Genomic DNA, 15,545 nt, shown 5'->3' with positions numbered 1-15,545 from the left:
AAGTTTAATTTAGTAATAGGTGAAAAACCATCCCTACAAAGGTGTTAATCAGAGACTTGGCTTTGTGGACACTTTTCAGAGAACAAATTTGTTAGCATAAAAATAAAGCCAGAAAATGAAGAGCTGTTTAATCACTCAATTGGATTTTTTTGCCAGCATATTTCTTTTTCTCTGCAACCCACTGCTAAATTGTGCTTCCTAGCTGTTTTTATAAAATCACTGAATCAAATCTAACTCTGATTACATCAGAGAAGGCCCGGTACCCTACACCATAAGAGGGGGTTTGAAATTTTGACTTGTCTACTTAAATATCACCAAAACCTGATCACAAGGTCAATTATGTCCCTGGGTGGGATTGAACCACCAACCTTTTGGTTAGTAGCCAGACACACTAACCGATTGCGCCACAGAGACACGTTGCAAAAAGTACATACTGACAAAGGCTAATAAGCATTCATCTAGAACGTTTCCTAGAAAAACTTTAAAAAGTCAATAATCTGGAGAGTTTTTGTAAGAATTTTCTTATATCAACCAACGAAGAAACACATTGGTACTTTCCCATGATGAGTGAGTGCTTCAGGATCTCTTGCACTTACATGTGCAGCAGAGTACTGCAATGGAAGCATGCTGGGCCCATTACCCAGAGGTAGGCAGATTGAAACTATCCTCTGCTATATGCATTTTTTTTTGTTAATTAAAGTAATCCAAAACTGGGATTGATATGTTAGCTATTTTATGTTTACTTAAAGTACAATAACTTTTACCATTTTAATTTGTTTTAATAGTATATTGACAGTATTGTTTTCTTTCAAAAATCCACTTAATTTTCTTTACCCTATTATTAAAATGGTAATTGACAAAAACAAACTACATTGTCACCAGAAGAGCAATACAAAATGTACAAGTGATATATTAAAATCATCTTTCCAGCTTGAATTTCAATGATGCATTGGGGCAACGATTTTGTGAGAAACATCTTCACCCTTAAATAAAGATTTTCTTAATTCCTTACCTGTGTGCTAATTAGATATCACCTTGTTTTCACATTAAACAGACTTCTACATGAGAAAGCAGCAAGGATGCAGTGGCGTTAATGTTTCCTGGTGTCAACCTGTATTATTTCAGTAGACATTGAAATGAGGATGCATCTTGCTGCCTTTCCAATGAAGCAAGTTTAATTTAGTAATAGGTGAAAAACCATCCCTACAAAGGTGTTAATCAGAGACTTGGCTTTGTGGACACTTTTCAGAGAACAAATTTGTTAGCATAAAAATAAAGGCAGAAAATGAAGAGCTGTTTAATCACTCAATTGGATTTTTCTGCCAGCATATTTCTTTTTCTCTGCAACCCACTGCTATATTGTGCTTCCTAGCTGTTTTTATAAAATCACTGAATCAAATCTAACTCTGATTACATCAGAGAAGGCCAGGTACCCTACACCATAAGAGGGGATTTGAAATTTTGACTTGTCTACTTAAAGATCACCAAAATCTGATAACAAGGTCAATTACGTCCCTGGGTGGGATTGAGCCACCAAACTTTTGGTTTATAGCCATACACACTAACTGATTGCGCCACAGAGACACTTTGCAAAAGTCCATACTGACAAAGGCTAATAAGCATTCATCTAAAACGTTTCCTAGAAAAACTTTAAAAAGTCAATAATCTGGAGAGTTTATGTAAGATGTTTCTTCCATCAACCAATGAAGAAACACATTGGTACTTTCCCATGATGAGTGAGTGCTTCAGGATCTATTACACTTACATGTGCAGCAGATTACAGCAATGGAAGCATGCTGGGCACATAACCCAGAGGTAGGCAGATTGAAACTATCCTCTGCTATATGCATTTTTTTTTTGTTAAAGTAATCCAAAACTGGGATTGATATGTTGGCTCTTTTATTTTTACTTACAGTACAATAACTTTTACCATTTTAATTTGTTTTAATAGTATATTGACAGTATTGTTTTCTTTCAAAAATCCACTTAATTTTCATTACCCTATTATTAAAATGGTAATTGACAAAAACAAACTACATTGTCACCAGAAGAGCAATACAAAATGTACAAGTGATATATTAAAATCATCTTTCCAGCTTGAATTTCAATGATGCATTGGGGCAACGATTTTGTGAGAAACATTTTAACCCTTAAATAAAGATTTTCTTAATTCCTTACCTGTGTGCTAATTAGATATCACCTTGTTTTCACATTAAACAGACTTCCACATGAGAAAGCAGCAAGGATGCAGTGGCGTTAATGTTTCCTGGTGTCAACCTGTATTATTTCAGTAGACATTGAAATGAGGATGCATCTTGCTGCCTTTCCAATGAAGCAAGTTTAATTTAGTAATAGGTTAAAAACCATCCTTACAAAGGTGTTAATCAGAGACTTGGCTTTGTGGACACTTTTCAGAGAACAAATTTGTTAGCATAAAAATAAAGCCAGAAAATTAAGAGCTGTTTAATCACTCAATTTGATTTTTTTTGCCAGCATATTTCTTTTTCTCTGCAACCCACTGCTAAATTGTGCTTCCTATCTGTTTTTATAAAATCACTGAATCAAATCTAACTCTGATTACATCAGAGAAGGCCAGGTACCCTACACCATAAGAGGGGATTTGAAATTTTGACTTGTCTACTTAAAGATCACCAAAATCTGATAACAAGGTCAATTACGTCCCTGGGTGGGATTGAGCCACCAACCTTTTGGTTTATAGCCATACACACTAACTGATTGCGCCACAGAGACACTTTGCAAAAGTCCATACTGACACAGGCTAATAAGCATTCATCTAAAACGTTTCCTAGAAAAACTTTAAAAAGTCAATAATCTGGAGAGTTTTTGTAAGATGTTTCTTCCATCCACCAACGAAGAAACACATTGGTACTTTCCCATGATGAGTGAGTGCTTCAGGATCTCTTGCACTTACATGTGCAGCAGAGTACTGCAATGGAAGCATGCTGGGCCCATAACCCAGAGGTAGGCAGATTAAAACTATCCTCTGCTATATGCATTTTTTTTGTTAAAGTAATCCAAAACTGGGATTGATATTTTTGCTCTTTTATTTTTCATTAAAGTACAATAACTTTTACCATTTTAATTTGTTTTAATAGTATATTGAAAGTATTGTTTTCTTTTAAAAATCCACTTAATTTTCTTTACCCTATTATTAAAATGGTAATTGACAAAAACAAACTACATTGTCACCAGAAGAGCAATACAAAATGTACAAGTGATATATTAAAATCATCTTTCCTGCTTGAATTTCAATGATGTATTGGGGCAACGATTTTGTGAGAAACATTTTCACCCTTAAATAAAGATTTTCTTAATTCCTTACCTGTGTGCTAATTAGATATCACCTTGTTTTCACATTAAACAGACTTCCACATGAGAAAGCAGCAAGGATGCAGTGGCGTTAATGTTTCCTGGTGTCAACCTGTATTATTTCAGTAGACATTGAAATGAGGATGCATCTTGCTGCCTTTCCAATGAAGCAAGTTTAATTTAGTAATAGGTGAAAAACAATCCTTACAAAGGTGTTAATCAGAGACTTGGCTTTGTGGACACTTTTCAGAGAACAAATTTGTTAGCATAAAAATAAAGCCAGAAAATGAAGAGCTGTTTAATCACTCAATTGGATTTTTTTGCCAGCATATTTATTTTTCTCTGCAACCCACTGCTAAATTGTGCTTCCTAGCTGTTTTTATAAAATCACTGAATCAAATCTAACTCTGATTACATCAGAGAAGGCCAGGTACCCTACACCATAAGAGAGGGTTTGAAATTTTGACTTGTCTACTTAAAGATCACCAAAATCTGATAACAAGGTCAATTACGTCCCTGGGTGGGATTGAACCACCAACCTTTTGGTTAATAGCCATACACACTAACTGATTGCGCCACAGAGACACTTTGCTAAAGTACATACTGGCAAAGGCTAATAAGCATTCATCTAAAACGTTTCCTAGAAAAACTTTAAAAAGTCAATAATCTGGAGAGTTTTTGTAAGATGTTTCTTCCATCAACCAATGAAGAAACACATTGGTACTTTCCCATGATGAGTGAGTGCTTCAGGATCTATTACACTTACATGTGCAGCAGAGTACAGCAATGGAAGCATGCTGGGCACATAACCCAGAGGTAGGCAGATTGAAACTATCCTCTGCTATATGCATTTTTTTTTGTTAAAGTAATCCAAAACTGGGATTGATATGTTGGCTCTTTTATTTTTACTTACAGTACAATAACTTTTACCATTTTAATTTGTTTTAATAGTATATTGACAGTATTGTTTTCTTTCAAAAATCCACTTAATTTTCATTACCCTATTATTAAAATGGTAATTGACAAAAACAAACTACATTGTCACCAGAAGAGCAATACAAAATGTACAAGTGATATATTAAAATCATCTTTCCAGCTTGAATTTCAATGATGCATTGGGGCAACGATTTTGTGAGAAACATTTTAACCCTTAAATAAAGATTTTCTTAATTCCTTACCTGTGTGCTAATTAGATATCACCTTGTTTTCACATTAAACAGACTTCCACATGAGAAAGCAGCAAGGATGCAGTGGCGTTAATGTTTCCTGGTGTCAACCTGTATTATTTCAGTAGACATTGAAATGAGGATGCATCTTGCTGCCTTTCCAATGAAGCAAGTTTAATTTAGTAATAGGTTAAAAACCATCCTTACAAAGGTGTTAATCAGAGACTTGGCTTTGTGGACACTTTTCAGAGAACAAATTTGTTAGCATAAAAATAAAGCCAGAAAATTAAGAGCTGTTTAATCACTCAATTGGATTTTTTTTGCCAGCATATTTCTTTTTCTCTGCAACCCACTGCTAAATTGTGCTTCCTAGCTGTTTTTATAAAATCACTGAATCAAATCTAACTCTGATTACATCAGAGAAGGCCAGGTACCCTACACCAGAACAGGGGGATTTGAAATTTTGACTTGTCTACTTAAAGATCACCAAAATCTGATAACAAGGTCAATTACGTCCCTGGGTGGGATTGAACCACCAACCTTTTGGTTAATCGCCGTGCACACTAAATGATTGCGCCACAGAGACACTTTGCAAAAGTCCATACTGACAAAGGCTAATAAGCATTCATCTAAAACGTTTCCTAGAAAAACTTTAAAAAGTCAATAATCTGGAGAGTTTTTGTAAGATGTTTCTTCCATCAACCAACGAAGAAACACATTGGTACTTTCCCATGATGAGTGAGTGCTTCAGGATCTCTTGCACTTACATGTGCAGCAGAGTACAGCAATGGAAGCATGCTGGGCCCATAACCCAGCGGTAGGCAGATTGAAACTATCCTCTGCTATATGCATTTTTTTTTGTTAAAGTAATCCAAAACTGGGATTGATATTTTGGCTCTTTTATTTTCACTTAAAGTACAATAACTTTTACCATTTTAATTTGTTTTAATAGTATATTGACAGTATTGTTTTCTTTAAAAAATCCACTTAATTTTCTTTACCCTATTATTAAAAGGGTAATTGACAAAAACAAACTACATTGTCACCAGAAGAGCAATACAAAATGTACAGGTGATATATTAAAATCATCTTTCCAGCTTGAATTTCAATGATGCATTGGGGCAACAATTTTGTGAGAAACATCTTCACCCTTAAATAAAGATTTTCTTAATTCCTAACCTGTGTGCTAATTAGATATCACCTTGTTTTCACATTAAACAGACTTCTACATGAGAAAGCAGCAAGGATGCAGTGGCGTTAATGTTTCCTGGTGTCAACCTGTATTATTTCAGTAGAAATAGAAATGAGGATGCATCTTGCTGCCTTTCCAATGAAGCAAGTTTAATTTAGTAATAGGTGAAAAACCATCCCTACAAAGGTGTTAATCAGAGACTTGGCTTTGTGGACACTTTTCAGAGAACAAATTTGTTAGCATAAAAATAAAGCCAGAAAATGAAGAGCTGTTTAATCACTCAATTGGATTTTTTTTGCCAGCATATTTCTTTTTCTCTGCAACCCACTGCTAAATTGTGCTTCCTATCTGTTTTTATAAAATCACTGAATCAAATCTAACTCTGATTACATCAGAGAAGGCCAGGTACCCTACACCATAACGGGGGGTTTGAAATTTTGACTTGTCTACTTAAAGATCACCAAAATCTGATAACAAGGTCAATTACGTCCCTGGGTGGGATTGAACCACCAACCTTTCGGTTAGTAGCCAGACACACTAACCGATTGCGCCACAGAGACACTTTGGAAAAAGTACATACTGACAAAGGCTAATAAGCATACATCTGGAACGTTTCCTAGAAAAACTTTAAAAAGTCAATAATCTGGAGAGTTTTTGTAAGATGTTTCTTCCATCAACCAACGAAGAAACACATTGGTACTTTCCCATGATGAGTGAGTGCTTCAGGATCTCTTGCACTTACATGTGCAGCAGAGTACTGCAATGGAAGCATGCTGGGCCCATAACCCAGAGGTAGGCAGATTGAAACTATCCTTTGCTATATGCATTTTTTTTTGTTAATTTAAGTAATCAAAACTGGGATTGATATTTTTGCTCTTTTATTTTTACTTAAAGTACAATAACTTTTACCATTTTAATTTGTTTTAATAGTATATTGACAGTATAGTTTTCCTTAAAAAAATCCACTTAATTTTCTTTACCCTATTATTAAAAGGGTAATTGACAAAAACAAACTACATTGTCACCAGAAGAGCAATACAAAATGTACAAGTGATATATTAAAATCATCTTTCCAGCTTGAATTTCAATGATGCATTGGGGCAACGATTTTGTGAGAAACATCTTCACCCTTAAATAAAGATTTTCTTAATTCCTTACCTGTGTGCTAATTAGATATCACCTTGTTTTCACATTAAACAGACTTCTACATGAGAAAGCAGCAAGGATGCAGTGGCGTTAATGTTTCCTGGTGTCAACCTGTATTATTTCAGTAGACATTGAAATGAGGATGCATCTTGCTGCCTTTCCAATGAAGCAAGTTTAATTTAGTAATAGGTGAAAAACCATCCCTACAAAGGTGTTAATCAGAGACTTGGCTTTGTGGACACTTTTCAGAGAACAAATTTGTTAGCATAAAAATAAAGCCAGAAAATGAAGAGCTGTTTCATCACTCAATTGGATTTTTTTTGCCAGCATATTTCTTTTTCTCTGCAACCCACTGCTAAATTGTGCTTCCTAGCTGTTTTTATAAAATCAATGAATCAAATCTAACTCTGATTACATCAGAGAAGGCCAGGTACCCTACACCATAACAGGGGGTTTGAAATTTTGACTTGTCTACTTAAAGATCACCAAAATCTGATAACAAGGTCAATTACATCCCTGGGTGGGATTGAACCACCAACCTTTTGGTTAGTAGCCAGACACACTAACCGATTGCGCCACAGAGACACTTTGCAAAAAGTACATACTGACAAAGGCTAATAAGCATACATCTAGAACGTTTCCTAGAAAAACTTTAAAAAGTCAATAATCTGGAGAGTTTTTGTAAGATGTTTCTTCCATCAACCAACGAAGAAACACATTGGTACTTTCCCATGATGAGTGAGTGCTTCAGGATCTCTTGCACTTACATGTGCAGCAGAGTACTGCAATGGAAGCATGCTGGGCCCATAACCCAGAGGTAGGCAGATTGAAACTATCCTTTGCTATATGCATTTTTTTTGTTAATTTAAGTAATCAAAACTGGGATTGATATTTTTGCTCTTTTATTTTTACTTAAAGTACAATAACTTTTACCATTTTAATTTGTTTTAATAGTATATTGACAGTATAGTTTTCTTTAAAAAATCCACTTAATTTTCTTTACCCTATTATTAAAAGGGTAATTGACAAAAACAAACTACATTGTCACCAGAAGAGCAATACAAAATGTACAAGTGATATATTAAAATCATCTTTCCAGCTTGAATTTCAATGATGCATTGGGGCAACAATTTTGTGAGAAACATCTTCACCCTTAAATAAAGATTTTCTTAATTCCTAACCTGTGTGCTAATTAGATATCACCTTGTTTTCACATTAAACAGACTTCTACATGAGAAAGCAGCAAGGATGCAGTGGCGTTAATGTTTCCTGGTGTCAACCTGTATTATTTCAGTAGACATTGAAATGAGGATGCATCTTGCTGCCTTTCCAATGAAGCAAGTTTAATTTAGTAATAGGTGAAAAACCATCCCTACAAAGGTGTTAATCAGAGACTTGGCTTTGTGGACACTTTTCAAAGAACAAATTTGTTAGCATAAAAATAAAGCCAGAAAATGAAGAGCTGTTTAATCACTCAATTGGATTTTTTTTGCCAGCATATTTCTTTTTCTCTGCAACCCACTGCTAAATTGTGCTTCCTAGCTGTTTTTATAAAATCACTGAATCAAATCTAACTCTGATTACATCAGAGAAGGCCAGGTACCCTACACCATAACAGGGGGTTTGAAATGTTGACTTGTCTACTTAAAGATCACCAAAATCTGATAACAATGTCAATTACGTCCCTGGTTGGGATTGAACCACCAACCTTTTGGTTAGTAGCCGGACACACTAACCGATTGCGCCACAGAGACACTTTGCAAAAAGTACATACTGACAAAGTCTAATAAGCATACATCTAGAACGTTTCCTAGAAAAACTTTAAAAAGTCAATAATCTGGAGAGTTTTTGTAAGATGTTTCTTCCATCAACCAATGAAGAAACACATTGGTACTTTCCCATGATGAGTGAGTGCTTCAGGATCTCTTGCACTTACATGTACAGCAGAGTACTGCAATGGAAGCATACAGGGCCCATAACCCAGAGGTAGGCAGATTGAAACTATCCTTTGCTATATGCATTTTTTTTTTAATTTAAGTAATCAAAACTGGGATTGATATTTTTGCTCTTTTATTTTTACTTAAAGTACAATAACTTTTACCATTTTAATTTGTTTTAATAGTATATTGACAGTATAGTTTTCTTTAAAAAATCCACTTAATTTTCTTTACCCTATTATTAAAAGGGTAATTGACAAAAACAAACTACATTGTCACCAGAAGAGCAATACAAAATGTACAAGTGATATATTAAAATCATCTTTCCAGCTTGAATTTCAATGATGCATTGGGGCAACGATTTTGTGAGAAACATCTTCACCCTTAAATAAAGATTTTCTTAATTCCTAACCTGTGTGTTAATTAGATATCACCTTGTTTTCACATTAAACAGACTTCTACATGAGAAAGCAGCAAGGATGCAGTGGCGTTAATGTTTCCTGGTGTCAACCTGTATTATTTCAGTAGACATTGAAATGAGGATGCATCTTGCTGCCTTTCCAATGAAGCAAGTTTAATTTAGTAATAGGTGAAAAACCATCCCTACAAAGGTGTTAATCAGAGACTTGGCTTTGTGGACACTTTTCAGAGAACAAATTTGTTAGCATAAAAATAAAGCCAGAAAATGAAGAGCTGTTTAATCACTCAATTGGATTTTTTTGCCAGCATATTTCTTTTTCTCTGCAACCCACTGCTAAATTGTGCTTCCTAGCTGTTTTTATAAAATCACTGAATCAAATCTAACTCTGATTACATCAGAGAAGGCCCGGTACCCTACACCATAAGAGGGGGTTTGAAATTTTGACTTGTCTACTTAAATATCACCAAAACCTGATCACAAGGTCAATTATGTCCCTGGGTGGGATTGAACCACCAACCTTTTGGTTAGTAGCCAGACACACTAACCGATTGCGCCACAGAGACACGTTGCAAAAAGTACATACTGACAAAGGCTAATAAGCATTCATCTAGAACGTTTCCTAGAAAAACTTTAAAAAGTCAATAATCTGGAGAGTTTTTGTAAGAATTTTCTTATATCAACCAACGAAGAAACACATTGGTACTTTCCCATGATGAGTGAGTGCTTCAGGATCTCTTGCACTTACATGTGCAGCAGAGTACTGCAATGGAAGCATGCTGGGCCCATTACCCAGAGGTAGGCAGATTGAAACTATCCTCTGCTATATGCATTTTTTTTTGTTAATTAAAGTAATCCAAAACTGGGATTGATATGTTAGCTATTTTATGTTTACTTAAAGTACAATAACTTTTACCATTTTAATTTGTTTTAATAGTATATTGACAGTATTGTTTTCTTTCAAAAATCCACTTAATTTTCTTTACCCTATTATTAAAATGGTAATTGACAAAAACAAACTACATTGTCACCAGAAGAGCAATACAAAATGTACAAGTGATATATTAAAATCATCTTTCCAGCTTGAATTTCAATGATGCATTGGGGCAACGATTTTGTGAGAAACATCTTCACCCTTAAATAAAGATTTTCTTAATTCCTTACCTGTGTGCTAATTAGATATCACCTTGTTTTCACATTAAACAGACTTCTACATGAGAAAGCAGCAAGGATGCAGTGGCGTTAATGTTTCCTGGTGTCAACCTGTATTATTTCAGTAGACATTGAAATGAGGATGCATCTTGCTGCCTTTCCAATGAAGCAAGTTTAATTTAGTAATAGGTGAAAAACCATCCCTACAAAGGTGTTAATCAGAGACTTGGCTTTGTGGACACTTTTCAGAGAACAAATTTGTTAGCATAAAAATAAAGGCAGAAAATGAAGAGCTGTTTAATCACTCAATTGGATTTTTCTGCCAGCATATTTCTTTTTCTCTGCAACCCACTGCTATATTGTGCTTCCTAGCTGTTTTTATAAAATCACTGAATCAAATCTAACTCTGATTACATCAGAGAAGGCCAGGTACCCTACACCATAAGAGGGGATTTGAAATTTTGACTTGTCTACTTAAAGATCACCAAAATCTGATAACAAGGTCAATTACGTCCCTGGGTGGGATTGAGCCACCAAACTTTTGGTTTATAGCCATACACACTAACTGATTGCGCCACAGAGACACTTTGCAAAAGTCCATACTGACAAAGGCTAATAAGCATTCATCTAAAACGTTTCCTAGAAAAACTTTAAAAAGTCAATAATCTGGAGAGTTTATGTAAGATGTTTCTTCCATCAACCAATGAAGAAACACATTGGTACTTTCCCATGATGAGTGAGTGCTTCAGGATCTATTACACTTACATGTGCAGCAGATTACAGCAATGGAAGCATGCTGGGCACATAACCCAGAGGTAGGCAGATTGAAACTATCCTCTGCTATATGCATTTTTTTTTTGTTAAAGTAATCCAAAACTGGGATTGATATGTTGGCTCTTTTATTTTTACTTACAGTACAATAACTTTTACCATTTTAATTTGTTTTAATAGTATATTGACAGTATTGTTTTCTTTCAAAAATCCACTTAATTTTCATTACCCTATTATTAAAATGGTAATTGACAAAAACAAACTACATTGTCACCAGAAGAGCAATACAAAATGTACAAGTGATATATTAAAATCATCTTTCCAGCTTGAATTTCAATGATGCATTGGGGCAACGATTTTGTGAGAAACATTTTAACCCTTAAATAAAGATTTTCTTAATTCCTTACCTGTGTGCTAATTAGATATCACCTTGTTTTCACATTAAACAGACTTCCACATGAGAAAGCAGCAAGGATGCAGTGGCGTTAATGTTTCCTGGTGTCAACCTGTATTATTTCAGTAGACATTGAAATGAGGATGCATCTTGCTGCCTTTCCAATGAAGCAAGTTTAATTTAGTAATAGGTTAAAAACCATCCTTACAAAGGTGTTAATCAGAGACTTGGCTTTGTGGACACTTTTCAGAGAACAAATTTGTTAGCATAAAAATAAAGCCAGAAAATTAAGAGCTGTTTAATCACTCAATTTGATTTTTTTTGCCAGCATATTTCTTTTTCTCTGCAACCCACTGCTAAATTGTGCTTCCTATCTGTTTTTATAAAATCACTGAATCAAATCTAACTCTGATTACATCAGAGAAGGCCAGGTACCCTACACCATAAGAGGGGATTTGAAATTTTGACTTGTCTACTTAAAGATCACCAAAATCTGATAACAAGGTCAATTACGTCCCTGGGTGGGATTGAGCCACCAACCTTTTGGTTTATAGCCATACACACTAACTGATTGCGCCACAGAGACACTTTGCAAAAGTCCATACTGACACAGGCTAATAAGCATTCATCTAAAACGTTTCCTAGAAAAACTTTAAAAAGTCAATAATCTGGAGAGTTTTTGTAAGATGTTTCTTCCATCCACCAACGAAGAAACACATTGGTACTTTCCCATGATGAGTGAGTGCTTCAGGATCTCTTGCACTTACATGTGCAGCAGAGTACTGCAATGGAAGCATGCTGGGCCCATAACCCAGAGGTAGGCAGATTAAAACTATCCTCTGCTATATGCATTTTTTTTGTTAAAGTAATCCAAAACTGGGATTGATATTTTTGCTCTTTTATTTTTCATTAAAGTACAATAACTTTTACCATTTTAATTTGTTTTAATAGTATATTGAAAGTATTGTTTTCTTTTAAAAATCCACTTAATTTTCTTTACCCTATTATTAAAATGGTAATTGACAAAAACAAACTACATTGTCACCAGAAGAGCAATACAAAATGTACAAGTGATATATTAAAATCATCTTTCCTGCTTGAATTTCAATGATGTATTGGGGCAACGATTTTGTGAGAAACATTTTCACCCTTAAATAAAGATTTTCTTAATTCCTTACCTGTGTGCTAATTAGATATCACCTTGTTTTCACATTAAACAGACTTCCACATGAGAAAGCAGCAAGGATGCAGTGGCGTTAATGTTTCCTGGTGTCAACCTGTATTATTTCAGTAGACATTGAAATGAGGATGCATCTTGCTGCCTTTCCAATGAAGCAAGTTTAATTTAGTAATAGGTGAAAAACAATCCTTACAAAGGTGTTAATCAGAGACTTGGCTTTGTGGACACTTTTCAGAGAACAAATTTGTTAGCATAAAAATAAAGCCAGAAAATGAAGAGCTGTTTAATCACTCAATTGGATTTTTTTGCCAGCATATTTATTTTTCTCTGCAACCCACTGCTAAATTGTGCTTCCTAGCTGTTTTTATAAAATCACTGAATCAAATCTAACTCTGATTACATCAGAGAAGGCCAGGTACCCTACACCATAAGAGAGGGTTTGAAATTTTGACTTGTCTACTTAAAGATCACCAAAATCTGATAACAAGGTCAATTACGTCCCTGGGTGGGATTGAACCACCAACCTTTTGGTTAATAGCCATACACACTAACTGATTGCGCCACAGAGACACTTTGCTAAAGTACATACTGGCAAAGGCTAATAAGCATTCATCTAAAACGTTTCCTAGAAAAACTTTAAAAAGTCAATAATCTGGAGAGTTTTTGTAAGATGTTTCTTCCATCAACCAATGAAGAAACACATTGGTACTTTCCCATGATGAGTGAGTGCTTCAGGATCTATTACACTTACATGTGCAGCAGAGTACAGCAATGGAAGCATGCTGGGCACATAACCCAGAGGTAGGCAGATTGAAACTATCCTCTGCTATATGCATTTTTTTTTGTTAAAGTAATCCAAAACTGGGATTGATATGTTGGCTCTTTTATTTTTACTTACAGTACAATAACTTTTACCATTTTAATTTGTTTTAATAGTATATTGACAGTATTGTTTTCTTTCAAAAATCCACTTAATTTTCATTACCCTATTATTAAAATGGTAATTGACAAAAACAAACTACATTGTCACCAGAAGAGCAATACAAAATGTACAAGTGATATATTAAAATCATCTTTCCAGCTTGAATTTCAATGATGCATTGGGGCAACGATTTTGTGAGAAACATTTTAACCCTTAAATAAAGATTTTCTTAATTCCTTACCTGTGTGCTAATTAGATATCACCTTGTTTTCACATTAAACAGACTTCCACATGAGAAAGCAGCAAGGATGCAGTGGCGTTAATGTTTCCTGGTGTCAACCTGTATTATTTCAGTAGACATTGAAATGAGGATGCATCTTGCTGCCTTTCCAATGAAGCAAGTTTAATTTAGTAATAGGTTAAAAACCATCCTTACAAAGGTGTTAATCAGAGACTTGGCTTTGTGGACACTTTTCAGAGAACAAATTTGTTAGCATAAAAATAAAGCCAGAAAATTAAGAGCTGTTTAATCACTCAATTGGATTTTTTTTGCCAGCATATTTCTTTTTCTCTGCAACCCACTGCTAAATTGTGCTTCCTAGCTGTTTTTATAAAATCACTGAATCAAATCTAACTCTGATTACATCAGAGAAGGCCAGGTACCCTACACCAGAACAGGGGGATTTGAAATTTTGACTTGTCTACTTAAAGATCACCAAAATCTGATAACAAGGTCAATTACGTCCCTGGGTGGGATTGAACCACCAACCTTTTGGTTAATCGCCGTGCACACTAAATGATTGCGCCACAGAGACACTTTGCAAAAGTCCATACTGACAAAGGCTAATAAGCATTCATCTAAAACGTTTCCTAGAAAAACTTTAAAAAGTCAATAATCTGGAGAGTTTTTGTAAGATGTTTCTTCCATCAACCAACGAAGAAACACATTGGTACTTTCCCATGATGAGTGAGTGCTTCAGGATCTCTTGCACTTACATGTGCAGCAGAGTACAGCAATGGAAGCATGCTGGGCCCATAACCCAGCGGTAGGCAGATTGAAACTATCCTCTGCTATATGCATTTTTTTTTGTTAAAGTAATCCAAAACTGGGATTGATATTTTGGCTCTTTTATTTTCACTTAAAGTACAATAACTTTTACCATTTTAATTTGTTTTAATAGTATATTGACAGTATTGTTTTCTTTAAAAAATCCACTTAATTTTCTTTACCCTATTATTAAAAGGGTAATTGACAAAAACAAACTACATTGTCACCAGAAGAGCAATACAAAATGTACAGGTGATATATTAAAATCATCTTTCCAGCTTGAATTTCAATGATGCATTGGGGCAACAATTTTGTGAGAAACATCTTCACCCTTAAATAAAGATTTTCTTAATTCCTAACCTGTGTGCTAATTAGATATCACCTTGTTTTCACATTAAACAGACTTCTACATGAGAAAGCAGCAAGGATGCAGTGGCGTTAATGTTTCCTGGTGTCAACCTGTATTTTTTCAGTAGACATTGAAATGAGGATGCATCTTGCTGCCTTTCCAATGAAGCAAGTTTAATTTAGTAATAGGTGAAAAACCATCCCTACAAAGGTGTTAATCAGAGACTTGGCTTTGTGGACACTTTTCAGAGAACAAATTTGTTAGCATAAAAATAAAGCCAGAAAATGAAGAGCTGTTTAATCACTCAATTGGATTTTTTTGCCAGCATATTTATTTTTCTCTGCAACCCACTGCTAAATTGTGCTTCCTAGCTGTTTTTATAAAATCACTGAATCAAATCTAACTCTGATTACATCAGAGAAGGCCAGGTACCCTACACCATAACAGGGGGTTTGAAATTTTGACTTGTCTACTTAAATATCACCAAAACCTGATCACAAGGTCAATTATGTTCCTGGGTGGGATTGAACCACCAACCTT

The 15,545-nt window shown here is 34.8% G+C and overlaps 4 non-coding genes across 4 annotated transcripts; all 4 read right to left on the bottom strand.

Moving 5' to 3' along the window:
- Nucleotides 1-340: 340 nt before the first annotated feature.
- TRNAS-ACU (transfer RNA serine (anticodon ACU)) lies at nt 341-414 on the bottom strand. The gene has a single exon. It is a non-coding gene; the product is annotated as a tRNA-Ser (tRNA).
- Nucleotides 415-6,174: 5,760 nt separating this feature from the next.
- On the bottom strand, nt 6,175-6,248 carry TRNAS-ACU (transfer RNA serine (anticodon ACU)). The gene has a single exon. It is a non-coding gene; the product is annotated as a tRNA-Ser (tRNA).
- Nucleotides 6,249-7,345: 1,097 nt separating this feature from the next.
- Nucleotides 7,346-7,419, bottom strand: TRNAS-ACU (transfer RNA serine (anticodon ACU)). The gene has a single exon. It is a non-coding gene; the product is annotated as a tRNA-Ser (tRNA).
- A 2,262-nt stretch (nt 7,420-9,681) lies between these two features.
- On the bottom strand, nt 9,682-9,755 carry TRNAS-ACU (transfer RNA serine (anticodon ACU)). Its single transcript has one exon. It is a non-coding gene; the product is annotated as a tRNA-Ser (tRNA).
- Between the last annotated feature and the right edge of the window lie 5,790 nt (nt 9,756-15,545).

The sequence above is a fragment of the Pseudophryne corroboree genome, assembly GCF_028390025.1.
Source record: "Pseudophryne corroboree isolate aPseCor3 chromosome 7 unlocalized genomic scaffold, aPseCor3.hap2 SUPER_7_unloc_2, whole genome shotgun sequence".
NCBI lineage: Eukaryota > Metazoa > Chordata > Amphibia > Anura > Myobatrachidae > Pseudophryne > Pseudophryne corroboree.
Note: the sequence above shows the minus strand (reverse complement) of the source record. Positions and strands in the feature narration are given on the sequence as shown.